Below are 6987 nucleotides of genomic sequence, written 5' to 3' on the forward strand. Positions count from 1 at the left end.
TAAAAGAAATCAAAAGGGCAATCATAAAATTCATAGAAATAAGATAAGGATAATACTATATATCAAACACCAATAAAGGCAAAACTCCAATAAAGGCAAGAATAAGTGGGAAAAAACAGATCATTAAATGCATTAATTATTGACAAAGAAGAAAAACTAGGTGTTCAATTAAAGAAACTTTTGAGTGGAAATAAAGCATTATTAAAGATAACATAAGGTTGATGAATTAGAAAACAGAATTAATAGAGTTGATTTTCTCCCATTCCCATTCCTAACAAATCATCCTTTTAAATGCTTTCTTACACGTCAACACCATCAGCATAATATAGGTAGCATGTATACAAAACCACTCTTTAAAAAAATGTTTATTTATTTATTTGGAGAGAGAGAGAATCCCAAGCTATGAACACAATGCTTAGTCCCTCGACCATGAGATCATGACTTGAGCTGAAACCAAGAGGCAGAGGCTTAACAGACTGAGCCACCCAGGTGCCCCTACAAAAACACTCTTGAAGAAGTTGAATAAAGAAAACTATTTTGTGATTTTAAAAAGTAAGATAACTTCCACCACACATAAACAGAAATAAATTTCAGAGATAAAGATAGTAGAAAATAAAATTTGCATGCTTTGAAACGAGTGAAACTTTATTAAGAAAGGAAGAAAATCCAAAAGTCTTGAATGAAAAAACATAAATATGCTATTTTATATAAAAATGAAAAGTCTTCCATTGCAAAAGATATGCAACATGACAGTTAAAAAAAAAAGCTGAAATGGTAAGGGTGCAGGGGCGGGAGATTTTTGTAACATGTATATACACAAAAACTTAATATTCCTGTTCACCGAACTGCAAATTCATGGTAAAAAAGATAAACATCTAGGAAAAAATGGACAGGAGCTCCTGGGTGGCTTCAGTTGGTTAAGTGTCTGACTTCAGCTCAGGTCATGATCTCACCGTTTGTGAGTTCAAGCCCAAATGTGCATTGGGCTCTGTGCTGACAGCTCAGAGCTTGGAGCCTGCTTCAGATTCTGTGTCTCCCTCTCTCTCTGCCCCTTCCCCACTCACGCTATCTCTCTCTCTCAAAAAATAAATACACATTAGAAAAAATTATTTAAAAAAAATAGACAAAGAATACAGAGAGCAAATTCATGGGAGGGAAATGTAAATGGTGAAAATGGACAATGAGCAAGTGAAAAATATATTTAAGTTTGCTGATAATTAGGAAAATGTAAATTATAAAATGAGAATTCAATTTTTGCCCACCAAGTTGGCAAAATTAAAATGTGTGGTTAATATTAAGATTCAGTGCAGATGTAGGGAAACAGATACCCTCATACATTTCTAGTCACAGTGTGGACTATCTAGCAAAAGACATAGATTGAGACACAAGTAAGTAAAGATATATGTGCAAGGATGTTTGTCACAGCAATGTCTGTGGTGGCAAAAACTGGCAATTCCTATCAATAGAGGGAATTTTATATATGTAAGTAGTAACACTGAGGAGGGGCCAAAAGACAGCAATTACATACACATACATAAAATCTAAACTATATGATTACTGCTGAACAAATTTATGGCAATACAACTCAAAAATCTGTCCCTAAATATAACTTTCTTGGAAAATGAAAGTAATCATCTTAAGAAGTCGATATCTGAGCACATCAATAAATAAGGAGGAAAAAATGACATCATCAAATAATCACTTTCAAAAAAAATACCTAAATCCGGAGACTTGCACGGATGAATTTATCAAGTCTTCAGGGAATAGATACTTCCCCTGGGATTTAAACCATTCCAGGAATTAGTAAACAATGAGATTTTTCCCATTTTTTTTTTTTGTGTGTGTGTGGGTGTGTGTGTGGGTGTGTGTGTGTGAAATACACACATTCAGAATAGTACATGGTGCCTAAATGATGAACACTTATTAAATGAGTACCTGAGTAACCACCATTCAGTCACAGAACGAACATCTCCTGCACTCCTGATGCCCTCCACGTTTATCTTCCCATCGTGGTTCTTTTTCCTTCCCAGCAAGGTAAATGGTATTACAACTCTCCTTAATAATTTCCTTGCTTTTTTTGGAGGGTTTAAACTATAGGAGCATACCCAAATGATACAGTTTCATTTTTTGTGTTTCTAAACTATATGAATGTATGTATTCTTTAGTGTCTATATCCTTTTATTCCATACCAGTTTGTAAAATTCACTTATGTTGTTGCATGTTGCTCTAGTGCATTAACTTTTTTTTGCAAAAGTTAATGTGTGCAGTCGCGTGCAGAGGCAGGAGCAGGGGTAGAGAGCCTCATGCAGCTCTGAAACTCAGGAACCTTGAGATCCTGACCTGAGCTGAAGTCGGAAGCTTAACCAACTGAGCCACCCAGGCTCCCGGTCTAGTGTATTAACTTTTATGGATTACTCCATTGCATAAATGCCATTGCATAAAAAGTCTTCAAGTCAGTTATCCAGTTTACTGTTTATGGATATGAGTTGTTTTGAGTTTTTAATCTATTGCAAACAATGCTGTTAGAAACATTTTTGCATGTTTCCTGACATATGGACATATATTTCTGCAGGATGCACTCCCAGGAATAAAATTGCTAAATTATAAAGTATGTATATCATTAAATACCACAAAAGGCTAAACTGTTTCCCAAAGTTGTTTTCCCAATTTGCATTTTACCTAGCAGTGTAGGAAAATTCTTATTGCTGTACACCCTCGTTTAAAATTTTTAATTTGTTCAACAATCTGGTGGCCATGGTTTTAAATGTGATTTACTATTGAAGTTGAATACTTTATGTTTATTAATCATTTAGGTTTACTCCTTTATGAAGTACCCATTCAAATATTTGGTCCAAATTTCTATTATTATTTCTTTTTAAAGAATATTGATTTGTAAATATTCTGTATACAAGTGTTTTACTGGTCATACATATTGTAGATATTCTTTTCCAATCTTTGGCTCATATTTCTTGATGGTATCTTCTGATGATTGGAGACACTGAATTTTACTGTAGTTGGATTTATCATTTGCCTTAATACATAGACATTTTCTTGTCTTGTCTAAGATAACTTTCAGGGAGCCTGGGTGGCTCAGTCAGTTGAGCAGCTGACTTCGGCTCAGGTCATGATCTCGCAGTTCATGGGTTCGAGCCCCACGTCGGGCTCTGTGCTAACACTTCAGAGCTTGGAGCCTGCTTCAGATTTTGTGTCTCCGACTTGCTCTCTGCCCCTCCCCTGCTCGCACTCTCTCTGTTTCTCAAAAATAAATATTAAAATTTTTAAAAAAAAAAAGCTTTATATGATAACTTTCTACATCTCCAAGTTAATAAAGATATGATCTGCCATATTGTCTTCTATATTCTTCCAAAGCCTATGCTTTGTATTTTCCTTTTAGGTCTACATGCACTCATTGATTTTATGTCTGGCATGATGTCCAGTACCATTTTTTCCATATAGATATCTGATTGCCCCAGCATCATTTATTGAAAGACTCTTGTATTTGCGAAGGATGCATGAATCCATATATGCATATATGCATATTATGCACGGATCTATTTCTTGTTCTTGGATTCTGATGTGTCTAGGTCTGCACTAATACCATCTTAATTAGTTTAACATTATAATAAATCTTGAAAATTGATAGGGAAAGTCCTCTTACCCTGTCTAGGCTTTTTTGAAGCTTTACACTTACATATAAATTGAGATTTTGATAAGGATGGTAATACATTTATAAGTCAATTTGTGAAATGAGACACTTAATTAACTTGCATCTAAAGTGTACCTCTTCTCTGAGGAATTATTTTGTGGAGAAAAAATTGCTATTTAATCTTATATTTTAAAGACTCTCCATCAAAAAGTTATGCCAATTTTCTTCTTGATATATTGCAAGTCTGTGTTTCTTAGACTCGTGATCCATAAAACAAACAGGTGGGATTTAACACAGCTATTCTAACATTCACACTTTAACATGTTTAGAATTATTTTTATCTAATAAGGCTTTTAGTGGAGTTTTCTTAATTGCTGACTTTGAAAGAAACTGTTTATGGGCCAAGCTCTGAAGAATAAATTAAGTCCCCTGATGGATGGACGGATGGATGGATGGATATTTCAATATTACATGAAATCGAGAACTAATGGAAACAGTTATTTTGAAAGCTTAGAAAGCACATTTGAGTTAAATGTTAAGTAATGTAGGAATCTATAACCTTCATTAATACATTTTAACTTTTGTTGTAACATGCCCATAACATTTAATTTGGAAACTGTAGAGAAATAACAAATCAAAAATCACCCAAAATGACTTAAACAAAATTAACAACTGTGTGTTACCATTATTATGAACTAAATTTCTTTCTTGGTTTTACATTACAGCCACATATCTCTGTCTCTGATACGTTTATATATCCTAAAATCATATAAAAATAGATATTTTGATAACTGGTATGGGAGATCTTTCGACAGTTTTAAGAACAGTTTTGTATTCTCAAAGAACAGGTAGTTTCAATTCTGTATAATTTTCTTTAGAGCACAGGGAAAGATCAAAGACTATTCAATTCATTTTCTGAAACTTGAAAAAAAAAAAACAAACCACAGGTCAAAATATGACAATCAGCGGAAGTAAACAGAGGCAAAACTCATTTTGGAATGCAGAAGAAAAATCTGTCACTGAAATACCAGAAAACATTGAAATGGCACATGGGAAGACCAATCTACCATGCTCAAGGAGAGTTAACCTCAGGGATGTGAGGATGGCTTTCTAAATATGTTTTGCAACACCATCAAATCAAACAGGCAAACAAAGAGACTGAGAAGAGAGGCCAGATCTGCTTCACTCGGAGTGTCAAACTGGGACTGCGGAATGATGAACAGGAAGCAGTCGCTTGTCCCAGAGGCATCAAGAAAAGGCCAGAAAACTTACCAAGACCAAGCTCCATGCTGGGAGGTTGCCCTTGGCCCCATCTTCTCTCCACTTCCTCTGTAACTGCTGGACTCCAGAGCTGATAAGATTGACATTTACAAAGCAGTTAGAACAGAGAGGGAACCCAAGGAGAATATATTTAGATAAATACCATATCTAAGTTATCTCTTGTTATTTAAGAATGAGTGAACACAAAATGCAAAACGCTACACCCTGTGAGATAAATGCAGCAATCAAGTGATAGAGGAAAAACATAGTTTCATAATTTCAAAAAATAGGAACTTTATGAAATAAAGGATCAAAAGTGATGTTATAAGGTAAAAGTGTGGGATAAAAATGAAGACTAGATTACAGGAGATTATAAATTTTTTAAAAGATTAGATTGGTAACTATTGATGTAAATAACTTTATGGTGTAAAAGAAATTTAGAACACTGAAGAAAAAGGAGAAAATGAAGAATTAATTTAAATTTCATTTATATGAGATATAATCATTTCTGATATATGATATTACAATATTTTTACTATGTAAGTGTGAAGAAGGCATGACTGTATATATAATGAATATGAAAATATGTTTTCGTGATTCTCACATAGATATTCCAATATTCTGTTTTACCTAAAACCACTTAATGATTCAATTAACAGGTTTTTAAGGGGAAAAAAATAAGTTAGAAAAAAATGTTACTGAGGAAAACACTGAATATGTTAATACATATTTGTGATATTTTCTTCTTTTGTGTCACACAGTCTGAATTGAGATCTCTTTCATGCTCAGAGACTAAAAATTCCGTAAATCACTCTGGCCATAGTAAAAGCATCCCAAAAGCACGCAGTTTTTCCAAATTCCCAATCAGGTGCTTGAAATTTTGAGCCCTTTATGATTACTAACTTAATTTCAAGGAAAATCAAACAATACTGGAGTTTCAACTCCATTTCCAAATTCATTAAAGGCCCAGTTTTGTCTTTTTATCTCAGTTAAGTAACAGTGCTGAATGTTAAAAAGCTTTCCTTGCAACTCTGACAGAAAATTTTAACAGATTCGGTTTGGCACCTGAGTGGCCATCTTTGAAAATCCATTCTTTCCCCTTAGCTTTACTGAGGTATGACTGACAAATAAAATTGTATGTATTTAAAGTCTCCAAAGTGACAACTGGGTATACATACAGTTTGTGAAATGATTACCTCAGTCAGGCTAATTAGCACATCCATCACTTCACACAGTTACCTTTCGGTGTCTTGTGCGCTTGTGGGGAAAACACTTAAGATCCACTCAGCAAATTTCAAGGATGCTTTCGAAGGCGATGGTTTCTACCGTCTTTAATTATAATACTGCATGTGTGACTGGGTGTCTGCTACATGAACACTCACTTTTAATTTCAGTGTTTCGTTCACTGTCAGATTTTGGGAGATAGTTTTAGCAACAATTAAGAATCCGTTTTTGACTTTTAAATACTTGAGGCGCTACCAATGAGCATAACTGAAATAATCCGCCAACAATTTCCCTTTGGAAGAAACCATGAGGTTACCAGGGGCAGATAGTAATGACCATATCTCAACCCACTCGCTTGGTGGCTGCCAAAACTCTTGGAATATTATTTGCAAGACACAACATGAAATTGGGACCAAACATGTTTGAATGGAGAACATTCAGAAATAGCATGTATTTACACTTTATATTTTCTTACAACAGTGGTATTATAATAGGTCATGCTTTAACATTTTAGGACTGTTTAGCGGGAGTGTTCTTCCATACATATTATTATCTATTCTTTTCTTTTCATTTTTTTAATGTTTATTTATTTTTGAGAGAGAGAGAGAGAGAGAAAGGGACAGAATGTGAGTGGGGAAGGGGCAGACAGAGAGGGAGACACAGAATCCAAAGCAGGCTCCAGGCTCTGAGCTGTCAGCACAGAGCCCGACACGGGGCTCAAACTCACAGACCGTGAGATCATGACCTGAGCCGAAGTCAGACGCTTAACCGACTGAGCCACCCAGGCACCCCTATTCTTTTCATTTTGAATAACAGAATAATATTTATTTTCTGGTGATGTCATATTACAGAATATT

The sequence above is a fragment of the Felis catus genome, chromosome D4 (assembly GCF_018350175.1).
Source record: "Felis catus isolate Fca126 chromosome D4, F.catus_Fca126_mat1.0, whole genome shotgun sequence".
In the NCBI taxonomy this organism is placed as follows: Eukaryota; Metazoa; Chordata; class Mammalia; order Carnivora; family Felidae; genus Felis; species Felis catus.